Raw genomic sequence first — 20,334 nt, 5'->3', positions numbered from 1 at the left:
TCTAAAGTGACATATCTCCTTGATCAACCCATTAGCTACATAATACCGTACACTTGCGGTTACTTTTATTTCACGAATAACAAGCATCACTGTAAGCATCGATCTGTGACACATCACAAAAGGTAATGCACGTATCAGGACTTGTGTCTTTAGAGAATCCTTCAACCTACTTCAGCATTCTCTTGAAGTACAAACTCTCTCGCAGATGAATATGTCATCGAAGCCTTCTCCCATCCCCAAGCACTCTTAATTCTCACCTCTTCGCTCGCCTTGTCTTCATCCTTATAGCTACCCTACAAAAACAGTCGGGATTGCAACTCCTAATAGGACCATCATACATCCACCATTGTTGTCAATCCTTGAAGCTAAAGCTAAAGCTAAAAGCTAAAAACCCAAAAAAAACATCTGCAAAAACTGATGGGGAGTCAATATCTCATTGATACACTTCGAACAAAAACCCAAAACCCCCTATATCTCAAAACCAAATGCAACAGTAGAAATTAGGGTTTAACGTTGAACAAACGAAATGAAAAAGAAAACAAAAAAATATCATTGATCGAACTTGATCGAACTTGATCGAAGAAACAAGATTTACCCGATAGAGAGTATTTTTCGATCCCTAGGTTTAGCTGAGGATGTCAAAACGAAGCTACAAAAATTAAGGTCAAAATCCAGTAATGGCATTAATTTGTATACTCGGCTTACGAAAAATATAAATTACTTTGTACAGTTTGGATGTGCTTTTGACAGAACAAAGCCCAACGGTACCCATGATTGTTCAACAAATGAGGGGATCACTTGACCAAAGTATCCAACAAGGCTCTGGTTAGCTCATCTTGAACAGTGGCAAGTCATGCCTCAACGAGGAAAAATTAAAAATACAGCCAGCCTGTGAGGCCATTTCTATGGTCAGCATGAATGCTCTTTCAGAGCTTCAAAAATGGGAAACCTGTCTACAGGTACACGGAGATATTTCGCCATGGAAACCTTACCCACAACACTTACAAGATCACCTTCAAAACCCTTGAATCGGCTACAGGGAATTACTGCATCTGCCATTCAATCCAAAAATCAAAACCCATTATGTATATGATAGACAAACTAATGTTACAGTTTGTGTTTGGATCACAAGTTTCAAGCTAAGCCCTAGTTCCAAACAAAGCAGATTCAAACACATTGGGCAATAATGAAAGCCCTCTAGTAAGCACAAGGTAGACAACCGTCCCCTCCAACCTTAACCAATCGGACCCCTCACGCCCCCCACCCACCCGAAGAAAACCCTTTCTGAAACAAAAGAAATTAAGAGCAAGAGATATGATGCAGAGAAGTATAAAATCTCTGGCTACCAATAGTAGCAATGTCCAACCCCGAACAAATGGGATAAATAAAATGTCTCTAATGGAGGAGTGTTGGTCATCCTCCCAAGCATTCAACCGGAAACATTAAGCACTAAAACCAAAACAGAATGTGCATCTACAGCAGTTGCACATCTCCCAGAGATCAAACCCCAAGCTTTGTAAGAAGTGCACGCCACCTCGGAGGTTCTTCGTAAAAAATTGTTGGGTTAATTGTATTACAATTCTTCAAATACACACAAATGAAATTACAATACAATTGAGAGAAGAAGATCTTTAGCCAATTCGGAGCGCTTGGAGTTTCAACCGAACGAACCACCAAGAGGTTGAGTCACACCTTGAGTGCTGTCTTTAAGGTAATTGATGCACCCTACTACCAAGAGTTCTTCGCACCACCACCTCCAAGATAAAGCAACCTCCAACTAGAAGATGAGGTAGTTCTTCTAGTCCCTTCAATGAGCCAAAAACTAGAGCACAACACTTAGACAACTCAAGAAAGAAATGAACTTTGTAAAACAAATAATGTGAGTGAAGAGTGTCACAATAGCACACAATATGCAAGGAAGGGTTGGGTTTATATAGGCCCAAACCACACCTCCTCACAAGGGGAGAATCAATTCTCCACTAATGGAGAATCAATGGTTTGTCCCTCCTCCACTAATGTGAATAAACCCCCTTGACCTAACCTCCCCACTACTTGGGGAAGTAACTCTCATATTCACTTCTTTGGAATGAATAGGCTTTAACCCATTCAAAGACCTTAACCCCCACTCATGGTAATGGCCATGAATGGTCATGAAGTTGAAATGAGAAATAAAGGTCAAGAGTTAGAATTTGAGTAATTCCACCATTCAAGTTAGCCCACCTCATCACCATGATCAAGACCTTTAAGACCCATGACCAATGTCATGAAGAGCCTCATAACCAAAGTCATAAAGGGCCTCCTTTACTCATGGTGCCTCATTACCACCCTTACCTCATGGTGCCTCATTACCACCCTTACCTCAAGGGTCCCACACACAAACAAAACAATTAAATAAAAGAAATGCAAAAACCAATTTTGAAACTTAATATATAGATAATATAGATTTTAATAAAAAAACCTAACAAAAATAAACGTCAAAGGAGAAACCAAAACTCCACTGCCTCCAACCTGCACAAGTGAGGCCAGGGGATGCAACTGAATCATGAAGCTCGAAAAATTCTTTCAAAAGGAGACAAGAATGTGAAACCTAAACTGATGACTCCAACACGGACACAATTACTGATGTATGACACAAGACATACGGACAAATATTGTTCCCCCCCATTTTGTGATCCAGGTTAACAAACAGCTACAAAAATGGTTAGTAGATACATTGAAAGGAAAATGAGTCTCTCTTACTGCTCTCAGCTGCTGAACGGCTTTGTAGAGTTCCTTCTTTGGAACACAAATGACGATCGCATAATAGTCTGCAACAACTTTACCATCACGTTTACAGAAGACTGGACTTATAGTAGGTCCCTGCATGTATGTATTACATCAGAGAAACAAAGTCATAATAGACAAAGGACATCTAGACAATTCTTAGTTTTTGTCCTCAATTTTGTCATACAAGTAGATTCAAAAGCACATAAAGAAGCATCCCTTGAATAATTAATGCTGCCCTCCAAGTAGGACAAACAGACTAGACCAAAAATGTAAGTGTGAACGACTGAAGGGTAAGGTTAGAAAGGAGGGGGTGGAGCATGTTTAGTATCTTCAATTCTGAAACCTCACCTGCAACCCCGTTAATGATGTCTGGTTTACAATACTCTTAGCCACTTCCTCTTCACTAGTTCAACTCATGTTAGCAACTACCTACCATTAAAAGCATAAAAAAACAGAGAAAATTGCAATGGAGAAAATTAAATTATCTTGAGTGGCAAAAGCTACCCACAGTGAACTGACCAGCTGCTCTCAAATGAGCCTCCAGTCTTTCAAGCACCTCATGAGTAATGTCTAAAACACATTCTAGTCGTGAGTGTGAATTGTTACAACACTAAAATGAATATATATACAATACTAGATTTCAGTTGCTTTCTTGTATGCTTGACTCTACCACTACATGGGTTCCAAGGATTAGAAGAATATACCTGGCTTTCTAAAACAACTCCACCTTCAATTTCTTTCAGATTATTTTCACGCAGTGTTGTTCCACTGCTCACAAGATCCAAAATAGCATCTGCTATCCCCATCTAGTACAAAAAGAATCACAAATGAACAATAAGTCATGAAAATCGTTCTCTTGGGTAAGAAAACATGAAGTGAAAAGGAGGCATGCACAAACTTGCGTATTGCCAAATTGAATCACCCTCTCCTTGGGGTGTGGAATTGGATAACTGAAGGGAAAGGGTGACCCATCTTTTTATCTTGGGGTGAATTTTTTACGTAACTTAGGCCTTGAATTCATTATTATGTTTCCCTTTAACAATCTCTTGAAATATTCTGATCATAGTTAAAATGGCAAAGATTTCTCTATAAACAGTTATGTCTAGAGGGTTTCTACAGCCTGGCACCAAGATTTGCCACTTGGAAGGGTGGTAAGGAAATTTGATAAAATGAATATCTAAGCATGGCTAGACTGGTAAGATGTTAAATTTCCATGTATTTCCATTTTTTTGGGGGTATTCTCCATGGTTGTAAAGCTGATAAGGCGACCAAAGAGGTTGGGGAAGGTGACAATATGGCAACTAAGGCATTTTCGTATACATTTTTATAATACAAGTACTTTGTGTGGCACAAGTAGAACATGTATCCATAAATACCGTATACGATACTCAATTCTGATACTTTAAAGTTCAAACCTTGACTTACCTTTACCTATATGGTACACATAGTTGTTTAATTGTTCGAGTAATTACTGAATTATTCTTCTACATCGAATTTTTCCAAATGATACCAATAATTATGTCAAAGTCCGAATTGTAAAACAAAATTCTTAGCATTATTCGGAATAACTCTCCACCTAACGATGTTAAAAAAATAATAATAATAATAATAAAACAACTATGCACAAAATGTCAAAAAGTGACTGATTCAGCGCCTAGGCAACAACATACACACAAGGTGGCAGCACCTAGGCAATAAAGCAGCCAAAATCTTGCATGTTTAAAAAGCGACTCAGCACCTAGGGGTCAAAACCCGCCTAGATGTCTTGGCCAATGCCTTGATAACCATGGTATTTTCAACTGCCCCTTCTGTTAAGAAAAAATTAAGTTGTTCACTTGATTTCTACAACTTTATTTTGCCACCTAGGAAACCCTGCTTTCTCTATAACTTGACTATTATAGAACCCCAGTGTCTACCTATCAACAAAATTTCAGCCCCACCCATATGCCATGTACCAAATATTTGTGCCAGTCTAAGAAACCCCCTACTTGGGAAACTATAAAATTTTCCTGAAATGACATAATAAAGAAAACTCGCTAATCAGAATAATGTAGATGGAAATCTATCTTGAAAGAGCAACCAAGGCAGAATGCAAGTCCTATGATGGTCAAGCAAGGAACTATAGTTTTTTTTTTTGGGTACAAATGCTAAAAGGCAGAATATTTAAAAGATCTTCAATATTTTAACAATCTAAAAAGAAAGGACAAAAAAAAAACTACTATTGAGCGAAATTGAAAGGAACCTTTTTAATTGAAAACTGCTTGCAAACTCTTCGAGATGGTTCCTAGACTACTAGTATGAAATGAGTAAATAAAAGGCAGCATAATAATGAAGAACATCACAGGATAACACATAAATAGAGAAAAGCCAAGAGAAGTCTCACCGCAGGTGCTGCTTCCAATGCTCCATCTGCACTTGAAAAGGTGACATGCTTCACTCCCTTCTCCTTCATGAACTTAGGACCCAGCTGTGCAGGCATGCGAAAAAATCAGATCATAGGGCACCATCTAACCAGAGATTAATAAGCAAGTGTATTTAAAAATCAAAATACAACAACTAGATAATTTAAAACAATAATAGAGCCATCAGTATAACATACATAAGTAAAACCCATAACAACTCGCAAAGGCTTCTCATGAGTCCATTGAGGCATTTGGGCTAGCTCGCTCAATGAATTTATATTCTCAAAAATTCCGTACTTAGGAATCTGAAAATTGATGAAACAACTAACAGACTTAAATTCATTTCCCAACAAAAAAAATAATAATAATAATTAAAAATATATATATTAGACTTGCACAGTAGAAACTAGATTGCCATAGGTAGGATTCAGTGCCACTTTTTGTAAACCACAATAGCAATTAAGCTACTCACTGCAACAGATAAACGGCATTCCCCAAACTCAAGTGCATCATGAACTATGATCAAATCTTCATTCCCCTGCTCAAGTAGTTAGGAAAAAAAAATGTTAGTGACAGTCTATATTCTGATGATCAACCTAAGCACAGAACTACCATACATCCTCAGTTTAGAAATCAAAAGAAGACTAATGAGAATTTTCTTGGGAATTTTCTGAAACATACTTAGTTACTATTTTTAGGTTCTGGGCATGCATCCATCTCAACATCTTCATTGCTTCTGCATATCCTCAATCCCTATGAAGACCATTATTTTGGTTATGGGTTTCTAACTAACACATGATGTAATCTAGATTTTAGGGCTTTGAGATGTGCAATTATTTCCCTAAAATTAGCGTCACTCCAAGATCCTGTACTTTATTTCCGTAAAATTAGGGTCACTCCAAGATCCTGTCCTAGCATGAACCAGAATTTGAAAAAAAAAAAAAAAAAAACTGGGAATTAATGGGATGGGTTTGAGGGTGAAATTTGAGATGGTTAGGGTTTTGGCAGAAGTTCAGTTAACAAGACATAAATGGGCTGGGGATAAAATTGGACCGATGATGTTAGGGCTACACCAAAGAATCATGGGATGTTAGTAATACCCAGACTTACCCTATGATGAAAAGAGAAGCCTACAGTTGGGCCTAGGGAGGGTTAGGGGTGAGCTGGGATGTGAACCAGGGTGACCCCCTGGCTGAAACCCTGGTTTGGGTTCTCAAGGCCTCACCAAGGTGGTGCATCTAGGGCTGGCCGAACCCTAAAAGGGATAAATTTGGTCAATTGCAGCCCTAAGTATCTGCTGGAATTCAATTTTTGGACTCCAGTCTTATCTAAAAGTCTTAGTTGATTTGTTAGTTGAGTTCTTGAGTTCTTAGGAGTCTTTTCTTCAAGTAGGACTCTTATAGATAAGTTAGTCTTCTATTTCAAGAAGAGTTCTTTTAATTACTCTCATGATAAAGCACCAGAAGATAAATCTGCTCTTGCAACCTTTAAACTGAGTCATTGTTCTTCAGTAGGACAAGGAACAAGAAAGAATACTACTACTGATAATTCAAGGCCAACCAAAACTTGCCATCATGGTAAAAAATTCGAGGGAAACTCAAGTTTCGACCTGGTGAAAATGGGAAACTTAGATGGAAACTTGGGAAATTTCGAGGAAACCGAGGACTTTTCCGTACAAGTTTCGACATCAAGTTTCGACAGGTTTTAGAGAGTATTTTGGGGTGGGATCTTGTATTTAAGCTAATTAGAGTATAAATAATACATTTGTTGTATTTTGCTAAAAAAATCATTGTAGATATGTCATTCAATGTACATAACATCAATGTAGAGTTGTCCAAAAAGTACATTATAAACTTAACTACTTAAGCACATAACATTCAATATATAATTTCTAACTTCAAAATAGTTGACAATAAAAGGAAAATACAACTTAGTGTTAAGAAGAGTGTCAAGAGTGGATTCATCCTGTGAGCTGAGTAGTACTATGCTATAACATCCTCTCCTCCAACCAACGAACATAGACATCCCATGACATTTTATGCCTATGGATGTCAAGTTAATCGACAACTGTAACTTTATGAGTCTGGTCATCAATATGCTTAAAATAACCAACCTGAGGGAATACGCACTTTGGATAGGGAAGTCCTGATGAAGGGGCTATTTGGGGAAACATGAAATAAACAAAAAAATTGAAAATTTGGGAAAGCTACAAAATTTACAGGAAAAAGTCCCAAGTTTCCACAAAATTTCCCAGCTTTCCATGAAATTTCCCAAGTTTCCACGAAATTTCCTAGGTTTCCACGAAATTTCTCAAGTTTCCCACAAAATTTGGGATTTTTTTTTCCTCATGAACCAGCTGGTCCAACTAGGTTGAACCAAGTTTCGACAGGTTTCGAGGTTTCGACAAGTTTCAATCAAAATCGACGAAATTTCAACAGTTTCGATCGAAATTGAGGACTTTTTTTCGGCCCTCATGAATTTCGTTTCGCATTTTCCAAAATGGGAAATTTCGGTGGAAATTTCGCAAGTTTTGATGGAATATTGTTCTATGCCTGCCATCCTCGTGGAAAACTTGGACACATTCAGCATTTCTGTTTGAAGTTGCATAGAAATCCATCTGAGTCATAGATTGCTAAAGTACTGCATTAGACAATTAAGATGTCAAAGGCGGACTACCTACGATTTACTCAGCTTCAGGCAGCTCAGTCACGGACTCACATTCACCCATGCCTACTATTGTCCAAACAGTAAATGCCACTGCATGTCTTTCATCCACAAACTAACCTTTGGTTATTGATTCACGAATATCTAACCATATGACAGGTAGTTTCAGTACCTTCTCTTCTTTCCATCCATCTTCATGCATTGTCACCCTCGCCATTGGGTCCCATGCCAACGTCACAGGCACAAGAACTATCACCCTTACCCCTTCCTCATCATTATCATCAATTCTATATTCTCCTGACTAAGAATTTAACTTATTATATGTTCATAAATTTATTACTACTTACAATTGTTCTATCACCTTTTTCCCTAGCTATTGCCTATTTCAAGATCTTTTGATGAAGTAGGTGTTTGGTAGAGACTGAGCATTTGGGGGACTATATTTGTTTGAAGACTTCAACTCTGTGGCTTGTTCAAGCATCTCCAACCCACATCAAATTCATTGTCATTTAGGAAATCCTACACTAGAAAATACAAAATTTCTAGATGAAGGCTTTTGTTCTATTTCTACTTTACCTTGTGAAGCCTATCAATTTGGAAGCTCCACTATGTGAGCTATCTCCCACGCCTTAATAATGGATCTAATCAACTTTTTTCTTTGGTCCATACTTGGGGACCATGTCCTATTTTATCCACCTTAGGTTTTTGATAATTTGTTACATTAGTGGACAATTATCCCAAGGTCACCTGGCTTTATCTAATGAAATTGTGTTCAAATTATTTAATATTTTCTATGGTTTTGTTATAGAAATGCTTACCTAGTTTGGGATTATGGTTAAAGTTCTTCGCAGTTATAATGCGAAAGAATATTTTGCAGCACCTTTTCAGACCTTTATGACTTCTCACGGAATTCTGTACCAGTCTTCTTATGCTGACACCCCTCAACAAAGCGGCATGTCAGAAAGGAAGAATATTTAATGGAGGTTACTCACTCTTTATTATCTAAAATGTGAATGCCAAAACCTTTTTGGGGTGACATAGTGTTAAAATAGGGTGGATGAAGTGGAAAGGTGCGTCCGGGGTCATATGTGATCCACATATTCCATTAAAGCTTAAAGGAAAATTTTATAAGACCGTTGTTCGACCAATTATGATGTATGGTGCAGAGTGTTGGGCTGTTAAAAAGAATCAAAATAGATAAACTCAGTGTAACAAAAATGAGGATGCTAAGATGGATGAGTGGCAAAACTAGAAAGGACAAGATAAGGAATGATCATATTAGAGTTGGTTTGGAAGTTGCTCCCATAAGCTGATAAGCTTCAAGAAAGTCATTTGAGGTGGCATGACCCTATACGGAGAAGTAACATAATCTAAATCGAAGGGACTAGAAGAGCTAGGGGTAGACCTAAGATAATCTTAAGAGAAATGGTGAGAAAGGATATGCATAGCTTAGGCCTTGTATCTAGCATGGCCTCAATCAAAACCGATTAGAAGGCAAGAATCCATGTAGCCGACCCCATTTAGTTGGGACAAGGCTTATTGTTGTTGTTGTTGTTGTTGCAGTGTTAACTGCATGTTACCTAATTAACGGAGGGTCTTCATCTGTCCTAAAGGGAAGTATTTCCTACTGCATGTTGATTTCCTTCTAGCCCACTTTTGTGTTGCCACCTCATGTTGTTTCGCTTTATTTGTGACCATTGCCTAGGTCTATCCAAATTACATCTAAGAAGCCTTAAGTGTCTTTTTGTTGGATATTGTGTAATAAAAAAGGATACTAAGAAAAACCATCAGAAAGGGAATCATTATCCAAAATTTGTAAGGTTGACTTGGGCTGATTTTAAAACTGAAGTGGGTTCCCTCATAAATCAGCCAACAATTGACAAATATTATCTTTATGAACTCACAAAAATTTGAGCTTCATCTCTCTATCTTGAGAGGGATACTTTGCTGCAATAATTAAAAACCATGAGGTATGGGTTGCCTAGTAATTTAACAATCATATACTTAAACAAAACAGGAGAAGTGATCTACTCCAAATTGAAGGAATTCAAAGAACTAGGGGGAATACCTAAGATAAACTTAGGAGAAGAAGTGGTGAGAAAGGATATGGATGCTTAGGCTTTGTATATACCATGGCCTCCAATAGAGCTGATGGGAAGGCAAGGGTCCACATAGCCAACTCCATTTAGTTGGCACAAGGCATATGGTAGTGGTTGTTGTTGTTGTGGTGCAAGGATCCATGTAGCTGACTCCATTTAGTTGGGTTTATTCATCCAAATCAGGGAGTTCGCATAACAATTTCCCCAGCACACATAATGCTACAGACACACAGAAAGCTAAGCCTAAACTCTTTTATAAGGGATTACATGGAATTCATGTGATTTCAGTGGTGGTTCATCAAATACAGTCTAAATTAGGGGGGTTGCATGTAAGAAACTTTATATAAAATGATTAAGTGTGGAAGTAAAGAAACAAAATCAACCAGGAAGAATGCAAGAAGCCCTAATTTTTCGCATCCACATTTATCATTTTATATATAGTTTTTCAATGGGGTGATGAAATATGGTCCAAAATTAGGTGGTGCACGTATAACATTCCATATAAAATGATTTACAAGTGTCGAAGAAAAAATGCGAGATCAGCAAGGAAGAAGGTCAAAACCTCTCCTAGGTTGGTAAGTAACATATCATAACATCAATGCTTACCTGTCCATATTCACTTAGTATATCTAGACCCACAATACCAAGGTCTAAATCTCCTGACAGCAATTTGCGCACAATATCCTTGGGCCGTTGAAACCAGACTTCTAAGTTTGCAAGCTGCACCAAACCTTAAACAAATAAATTTTGAAAAACTAAGCTGCGCCTTGCATACACCTGCATGAAGAGGAGACAACCGCCACAACACCCCAAACACCCTATCATAAAATATTGGGGTCAAAATTGAGAAAAAACAACAAACCTTTTAAAAACCCTCATATGCAAATATGAATATAATATTGTTTTTGAAAAATCTAAGCATATTGACGTCAATTGCATTACACACATGCATGAAGATGGTAGTTACAACCGCTTACAACACTCAATACACACTTATCATTTAAAATATTTAATGGGACAAAAATTGAATAGCTTACTTCAACTCTTGTTTAAACTCTCATATGCAAATATGAATATAATATTGCCTCCACTGTAGGAAGAATCCTAATTGTTGCACCAATTAGGGGTTAGAAAATGGTATTCATGCAGTGCCCACATGGGGTCACATGGTCTAGATAGAAGAGACAGTGTGAAAGTGCAAAACACTTTGTTTTATGTTAAAAGCGTATATGAGAATCTGTCAAGGACGGCATAGCAATCTTTTCACCAAATACAAATGCCACACATTGAGAATGGCATTACACACATAGTTGTCAAGGCATCGCCTAGCGACGCCTTGGCATCCTGGCGATCTTTGTGGAGATGAGGCAACAACCGCCTCATATAAAGGCCATAAGGTCGGACGCCTCAGGCTCTGTGGCGTCGCCTATGTGCCGCCTCGAACGCCTCAAACCCATAGGCGACCGCCTTTGTGGGTTTTAAAAACCATCATATTTTTCATTCCAAATCAAAGGTAAAATATGAATTAGAAATTAGATTCCAATTGGAAATCATCTAATGGTTGAGTGCATATATATAAGTTTTACATGAGATACATGGGATCATTCTAACATTAAATCATTAACCAAAAGAAGAAAAAAAACAAAACAAAAAGAAGAAAACCGAGAATCACTCGATCCCAATTGTTTGCAAGCCCTAACTCTCTGCTCTCATCGTCTCTGTCTCTCGGCCCTCTCCCTCTGCTACTCTCTTCATCGACGATGAAGGTCATCAACTCCGGCGACAGTCATCGACTTCGGCGATAGCTAAAAGTATCATCGGCGACAGCCAGAAGGCCCATAACTCTCTTCAGCTTTTCATTTCTTGATTTCTTCTATCAAGATTCACACCTAGTATTATCTTCCTCTGCTACTCTCTTCAGTTCCACTCGATTGAGGACAACAACTAGCGACTCCAGCGACATCCAGCGACTCCAACGACAACCTGAAATATCACCGGCGACACACTATACTGCTTTTTTCAGTTTCAAAGGTCCAAAATTGATCGACTTCTGCTGCTAGCCTGCTACTCTCTTACTTCTGCTTCTTCTTTTTTCTTTTTCCCTCATAGGCTCATACGAAAGCCACCGTAGTTGCAGCGGCTTTGGTCACCATCTCAGGCGACGGTATGTCGTTGGATTTTTTTTTATTTTTTTATTTCTTTTCTGCATTGTAACAATGTTATAAGTTGCTATATTTTATTTTTTTTCTGGTTTGGTTTGCATTCTTAAGATATACTGGTTGGTGTATGCACTATGTACATGAGATTCCTTTGAACTGCAATTCTTTTGATATTATCTGCTTTTATTTATTTATCCCTTGCATTTGATGGTGCTAGTGTTGGTGACATTTAATGAAGGTATGTTGTCTAGTGTTTATTTGTTTTGTTCATGCATCTATGTGTTTACTATTTAGTTACATTTTATTGTATCTTGATTCTTGTTAATGATAGTATGATACTTGAAATTTATTTAGGACCTACTATGTGTGGTTTGTAGTATGTTGGATGACTTGAGGTAAGCTAAATGGCTAATATTAGTTTTTTTATTAGGGTAATTTTCATATGGACCCCCTGAGGTTTGGTCTATGTCATTTTTAGTCCAAAAAAATTGAGACTTTGCATATGCCTCCCCGTACTATAGAAAAAGTTAATTTAAGGACAAATTATCGTTTCTATGACCAATTTGCCCTTATTCTTATTTCATTTGGACCCCCTGAGGTTTGGTTTATGTCATTTTTAGTCCAAAAAAGCGGAGACTTTGCATTTGCCTCCCATTTATTATAGAAAAGGTCAATTTAAAGACAAATTATCACTTTTATAACCAATTTGCCCTAATTCTTTTTTTAATTTAAATTTTTTACATATACATCCTATCTACCATGAAACTCGTGACTCCCCTTTTAGTCCAAAAATAGGGTTTAAGCTAAGGAGTACTTGAGTGATTTTAACATATAAATGTATTTTAGTCATATTTTAAAATTTATTTGAATTTTAAGACTTTTCTATAATTTTTGGACTAAAAGGGGAGTCATGAGTTTCATGGTAGGTAGGATGTATATGCAAAAAAATTTAAATTAAAAAAAAAAAAATAAATGAATAAGGGCAAATTGGTCATAAAAGTGATAATTTGTCCTTAAATTGACATTTTCTATAGTACAGGGGAGGCAAATGCAAAGTTTCAGCTTTTTGGACTAAAAATGACATAAACCAAACCTCAGGGGTCCAAATGAAATTTCTCCAAAAAAAAAAGAATAAGGGCAAATTGGTTATAGAAACGATAATTTGTCCTTAAATTGACTTTTTCTATAGCACAAGGGAGGCATATGCAAAAAGTCTCAAATTTTTTGGACTAAAAATGACAAAGACCAAACCTCAGGGAGTCCATATGAAAATTACCCTTTTTATTATATATAAGATATGTTTATAATGAATTAGTGTATGTAATGTACACTAAAAAGTAAAAAAAAAAAAATTTACTTAAAACGCCTTGACCACCTCCAAAGCGCCTCGAAGGGCGCCTCGTCAACTCATCGCCCCAACTAGCTAAAACCGCCTCGTCGCCGTGACAACTATGATTTCACATCAGCTGAATTCAGCTAACTTGAAAAAATTTGACTAGAAGATGCCCCAGTCATAGACAGAATACAAAATAGATTATAACACCATGAATAAAAAGAATCAAATCACATAAGTGCAATCAAACCCTACCAACACTGAACATATTGGCAGATGCCACCAAAGCTGCAAAGGGTTGGTTAACATAATGGAATCCTAGCAAGGACCAGTAACATACACCCAAAGTACATTAGTACATATTCAAAAGGGAGTTGATCACACAACAACATTCACAGTGTCATCTCCAACATACACGATATAACATAGGTGAAATGTACTTCTATGAAAACATCATACAAAAGCAAGAGGAATGCACATAAGGACCCACCCCATCATAAATTTGACAGCAGATTATCACAGCAAAATTGAGTTGCAGATGCCACAAACACATAGACACACTTAAACATGAACACACTCAGCCTCCACCACCACACCACACACACATAAAACAATCTATGAGAGAAGTACAAGCATACAAAGGATTTTATTGAAAAAAAAAGCATCACAAATAGTATGGTAAGCCAAAAGAATAATGACCTATGTATGCACCTGCGGAATTGCTACAACATATTGTCGAGGATTCACCTGGCTGACAGAGAGTTGGCAATCCTTTTCAAAACAAATTAATGTTAGAAGAATGAAAGAGTGACATCTAGTATAACCAAAGAAACAATCGCTGAAAGTCAAATTAAGACAACAAAAATAGTACCTTGAGAAGATCTAAGGTGTCTTGAGCCATGCGACCTTTACTTGGTAATCCAAGACGAACTTCATTCCTCTCAGGGACCCTTTTCTCCAAATGTTGTTGGGACGAAGAAGAGAGTGTCGTCTTAACAAAAGACGCATGAGGGGGTAAATACGAAAATGGGTCTATTGTATACATGTGCAAAGACGACAAAGCTATGGTGGAGGGAAACGGTTGGACGAGACCTAGAAACAAGTTCATTGCTGAAAATCTCCAAAAAATAACACCCCAATCTGCAATCTGTAAACACAAGATGCCAATGTATAGCTAATAATCTCGGTCCAAGAAAAAAACTTTGGAACAACTACCCTGTGTCTAGGGTTTCTACAGCTTCTCCATCATCGTTGGGACTCCTTGCTTCTTTCAATCGTTGGTATGAGCCTTCCTTTGAATATTCTGAACATACAAAGATTAAAATTAGCTTCCAAAGATAAAAATAAAAACTCACTCGTGAGGTATATTCTGCCCCAGTTCCTTCGTCTCTCTCCTCACATGGTCTTTTGTTCCCTTTTTGTCTTTCTTTGTTTATATGCCACTAAGTAGTGAATCTTGTGTTCTACTCTCAAATCTCTACAGTTGGTTTTGATTAAACCATGATGAGCATTTTATATAGGATGGTCTACAAGGGTTCCAATTGGGGAGTAATGCTTATAACACGGCTAAAGTCCATCCTTTTTAACCCCTAGGGGTGGTTCTGGAAAAAACAAATAACTTTGAGTAAGAGGTGAGAGTTCAAATTCCCTCAAGGCCAGCCTGGCCAGAGGCAAAACCTATCTTATATTATATAATATCTATATAAAAAGCCGAGTGTGGATCATCTCCCTAAATGGGGAGCATTATGTGCTCTCCCAACAGTGTTATAACCATAAATTATGTGGGACCCACAAGTAAAAAATAATAGAACATTTAAAAAAAAAACTCCATCACCCTAACCCTGTGGGCCCGCCTATAATTCTTGTCAACAACAGCTGTGGGAGACAATATGGACTCATTGTTCCCTCCCCCGAAAAAATTTAAAAAAAAAAACCCTTCTTTGTTCTTTAAATGTTGCTCTCGTTTTTTTTTTTTTTTTTTTTTTTTTTAATCAGTTCAGATTTTTCAATGCTGTGCCCCTTTATTTGTTTTGTACATATTTGTTGGGTTATCGATTAGATTGTCATTTGATTCTTCCAATGTGTTATCAAAACTTGGTTTCACTCTAGCAAGAAAAAAGATAAGCCATTGTAGCTTACTAGTGAAGGATATCAATGGTTTCATCTTTTTTTGGTTGAATACCTTAAATTTACAAAACTCCCAGGTCTGTTCTCTAACTTGATTTATGTGGTGCTTGTTGATATGTAGGTCTTCATCGGTTCATCCCCTTTTGCTTCGTTTATGAGCTTTAGGGTTGTATCTTTGTTTATGAGCTTTAGGCACTCCTCTAGACTCACACTTCAATATGTGAAGAGAAGACCTATGCGTTATAGCTATGAAATAAAGTGAGAAGACCTTCCTAGGCTAGAAGATATGGAACTGTGCTCGAACACTGAAGCATTGGAGTAAAGCCATGTTTAGGGCAGCATCAAAAGAAATTCCAAGGGTCCATGAGGCAATTGGGGAATTGCAACAACTACCCACAACTGAGGAGACTGTGCCAACTAAATTTGAACTGCTACATAAGTTGGACTATTTAATGAAGGCAGAAGACAAGTACTGAAGCAGAGATCAAGAATCAAATGGTTGGAATCAGGGGACTGCAACACAACCTTCCTCCACTCAAGCAAGGCCTAGTGGAGGCAACATAATGCTATACTCAGATTTAAGTACTAGATCACAGAAGAAGCTGCTATTGTGGGTGAAATCCGAACTTACTTCTTATCTTTGTTTACATCATCATCTCCCCATCCCCTTCTTTATTTATGTCTAGTTTAGCTCATTGCATCTCTTCTATATAGGATGATCAGGCTTTTTGTCAACCCTTCTTGTGTGAAGGAATTAAAAAAAAAGATTTGTTTCAATGAAAGGGAACAAAACACCTGAGGTAGATGGGCTACCAGCTAGATTTTATCAGAGAAATTGGGAATTGCTGAGAGAAGACTTAGTTTGTAGCACCGAGCATTTCTTCCAGAGAGGATATCTTTTGACAAGCCTTGATAAGACAATATCACTCTCATCCCCAAAAGAAATAAACCTCAAATAAGTCACCTAAGACTGATTAGCCTTTGCATTATACTCTATAAAGTAATTGTTAAATGTTTGGCAAATGGATTGAAACCTTTTCTCTAGTCTATTATTAATCAGATTCAACATTCATTTGTTCTTGGTAGATCCATTTATGATAACATTTACATTACTCATGAGTGTTCTCACTTTATAAAGTAACTACACTCAACGAAAGGGTACATGGCTATCAAATTGGATCTCTATAAGGTTTATGACAAGGTAGAATGGAGCTTTGTGAGGGAAACTCTTTGATTCTAGGTTTTGCAGAGAACGGACAAATTGGTAATGCAATGGAGATCTACAGTTGAATATTAGGTTTAAGTCAATGGTCAACTCACTAAAAAAAATAATACCACAAAGGGGGTTAAGGGAAGGGTGTCCATTAAGCCCTTATTTATTTATATTGTGTCAAGAAGCCCTGACCAAGAGACTTTCCTCCAATGTTGGGATTCCTAGACTTCTTTGTATTCATGTTTGTTGGAGAAGCCAAAAAAATTAACCACCTCTTTTTTGCAAATCTTTGTATGGTCTTCACTATAGCAAGAGCCCAAAATCCACAACTTCTCTCCCAAGTACTACAAGAATATGAATCTATATCAGGTTAGCAGGTTAATCACTAAAAATCTTCTATTCTATTTAGTCTTGGTACCCCTGAGTACTCTAAGAAGCATATCTCCTCTATATTGGGCATCCAGGAAGTTGACTGCTAGGTACCTATCTAGGTCTGCCCTTCACTTTTGACAAGTCCAAATCCCAAATTTTCTCCTTTATCTTGGACATATTGAATTCCAAGTTTACAGGTTGGGAGGAGAACCTTCTCTCCAGAGAGGGCAAAAAGGTCCTAATTAAGGCAATAGCAACTGCCCTATGCTCTTTTGCAATGTCAAATTTCCTTCTCCTAAAAGACTTATGCTCCAAATTAAATAAAGAGATTATGGACTTTTGATGCAAGGTAATTCAGGAAAGGTATTAATTAAGTGGAGAATTGTTTGTCAAAGGAAGAAGAATGGGGGAATGGGATTTAGAGACCTACATTGCTTCAAGGAAGCTCTTTTGTCAAAACAATGCTGGAGATCACCTGTAGGGATTCTCTATATGGGCCCAAACTATGAGAGCCAAATACCTTTCAAACCACTCCCTCCAACCTCTTAGTCCTAATGAAGCCTCATGGGGGTGGAAATACATTATTGTGGGTCAAGATGCTCTCAAACTTTATCTCATTAAGAAGGTAGGAAATGGGCTGAATACTTCTATGTATGAGGATCCTTGCATTCCATCTCTTCCTTCTTTTAGGATCACCTCCCCTCCCCATAATCTAGGGCCTTTCTTTGTGCATGAATTTATTGGTTGGAGAACATTTAGATGGAAAACTTATCTTATGCAAGGGCTTATTTTTAGTACTCAAGATTAGTTTCATACAATTACAACACTTTCTATATTATCTCTAACCGCAGATGCATGGAGATGATGGGCCCTAACCAAGTCAGGGGTTTTCTTGGTAAGATCAACATAGTTCGCATTACTTAACCAATGTCTTTGCAAGCTAATTCAGCAAGCACTTCTTCTTAGTCAATCTCTTTTTATAAGATGCATCTCTCAAGTCCCAATTTGTTTGGTGAGTGCATTTGGTCCAGAAACTGTTTGTCATGCCTTGTTCTACTGTACTCATGCTATAAACATATATATGTTATAAAAATATTTATTATGGATGTCCATTACCCCAAAGAGATTGTACTTCCAATTGAAGATCTCAATTACCTCATGATGCAATATTTGTGAAGATCACAACCATCTCATTACACAATATTGGTAGTCAGTATTTCCATTCTATACACCTTCTATCTTGGGCGGCAATCTATCTTTCCATATCAAGAATATCTTATTGTGTGCAAGAATCATATATTGTATTTCCATATCAGAGTAGATGCTCCTTCTACTATAAATATGTAATGCACTCAACTAAATGAGTTAGTTCTGACTGGACTCATCTTGTCTTTCTTCTTTGTATCTAATATATTTTCTCTTTATTTTATAACACGTTATCAGCACGATTCTGCTCGAAGTAATTGTGAACGACTCCGCTCGAAGTATTGCGTTTTGAGAAGAAAGACAACAAACTATGTATCATTATGTTTTCTATTCCAAAGTGAAAACAATGATCAACCTCCTCGCACGTTTTTGTAAACAATGGAGTTTACCTTGTCCATCTTGAAATGTAAGTGCATCATGATAAAAATGTGTGTGTTTTATTGAATCTAAGAATCAAACAAATAATAAGATATTAGATTTCCTTAACAATTATGATTTGTCATTAACAATTGATTTTATTTATTATATATAGTGGTTGCTAGCTTTGCACCACAAATATTATTAAATGCACATGAAGTTGCAAGATTTGAAACTGTAAATAAGTACAGTTCTGCAGATGCACTTGAAATTGCAAGATTTGAAACTGTAAATGAATACAGTTCTGCAGATGCACATGAAGTTGCAAGATTTGAAACTGTAAATAAACACAGTTCTGCAGATGCACATGAAGTTGCAAGATTTGAAACTGTAAATAAATATAGTTCTGTAGTTTTTGAAATTAATTCTCTTTTGAAATTATAAGGAGAAAATATTATTCATGAAAATATTTCAGCAAATTTTCAAGTTTCAAATTTGTTGTTACAATAGTAATATTGTAAAAGGAGTTTTAAGAAATACTCTGAATGATATCATGCCTATTTGTGGCTGAGTAAAATAATGGACTATTAATGAAAAGTCATGAAGCTCTTCTTATTGGCTTTGTTCCATTCCCTGAAGTGAATGCATCAATTCATGATATGCCTGAAAGAATGCAAAATTAAAATTATGGTCATAACTGTGGAAGAGGATGAGGCAAAAGACGGAATAATTACCGTCATTATTATGGAAGTAAATAAGAGAATAATAAGGATTCTCAATATAACAATTCAAGAAGTGAAGATAATATTTCTACCGATGTGGTATGAAAGCTATTAGACATGTATCTGTCATACTCCACAATATTTAATTATGTTTTGTCAAGTCTTAATTAAATAAATAAAAAATAATGTGGAGATAAATTGGATTTTCCAAAATCATGATACTTGAGCAATTTTTGCCTATAAAATGAATGATTTTGATGGCCTCACAGATACTACATATCTCGATGTTGCAAACTTCTTTGAAGATAATAGTTGAAGATTTGATTATGTAATTCTTTTCGTTTCAAATTTCATTTCATATGTTAGTTTATCTTAAATTTAATCTTTTTCCTCTATAATTTTTTTTTATTGACTTTCTATATATCTTTTGATATATTTTGTATCATTTTGATGAAGAATGTGAATATTATCTTATATGCTATGACGCATATTATACTGAGAGAAAAATATACACATTTCTTTTATTTGATGATGTGGAAGCCAATGTTCATATAAAAATCGGTAGTACAACATTGATTGGAAGCTCCAGAAGAGCTAATCTATTATTATCTGGGAGATAAAATTGGTTATAAATAATTCATTATTTTGTAGTAAGTCTCAAATAAACTTATTAAGTTTCAAAGCTATTTGCCAAAATTATTATCAGATTGAGACTACAAATAATGGTATAAGTAAATATCTATACAAAGTTATTAGATATTTCTCCCAATTTGTACTACACGAATATCGCATGGTTGAAACACATGCTTGGGTAAATCAAATGAATATTGATTCCAATAATTTTATTATTTGGCATGACCGGTTGGACCATACCGGATCAAGTATGATGCGAAATATTATTGAAAATTCAATTG

General features: G+C 36.6%; 1 pseudogene; it reads right to left on the bottom strand.

Annotated features, from left to right (window-relative positions):
- Positions 1-14,546, bottom strand: part of LOC149028786 (ATP phosphoribosyltransferase 2, chloroplastic-like) — a 71,848-nt pseudogene extending 57,302 nt beyond the window's left edge.
- Between the last annotated feature and the right edge of the window lie 5,788 nt (positions 14,547-20,334).

This window comes from Hakea prostrata, chromosome 1 (genome assembly GCF_041222555.1).
Source record: "Hakea prostrata isolate BN-2017 chromosome 1, UWA_Hpros_2, whole genome shotgun sequence".
NCBI lineage: Eukaryota > Viridiplantae > Streptophyta > Magnoliopsida > Proteales > Proteaceae > Hakea > Hakea prostrata.
This window is presented reverse-complemented; position numbering and strand designations above follow the sequence as displayed.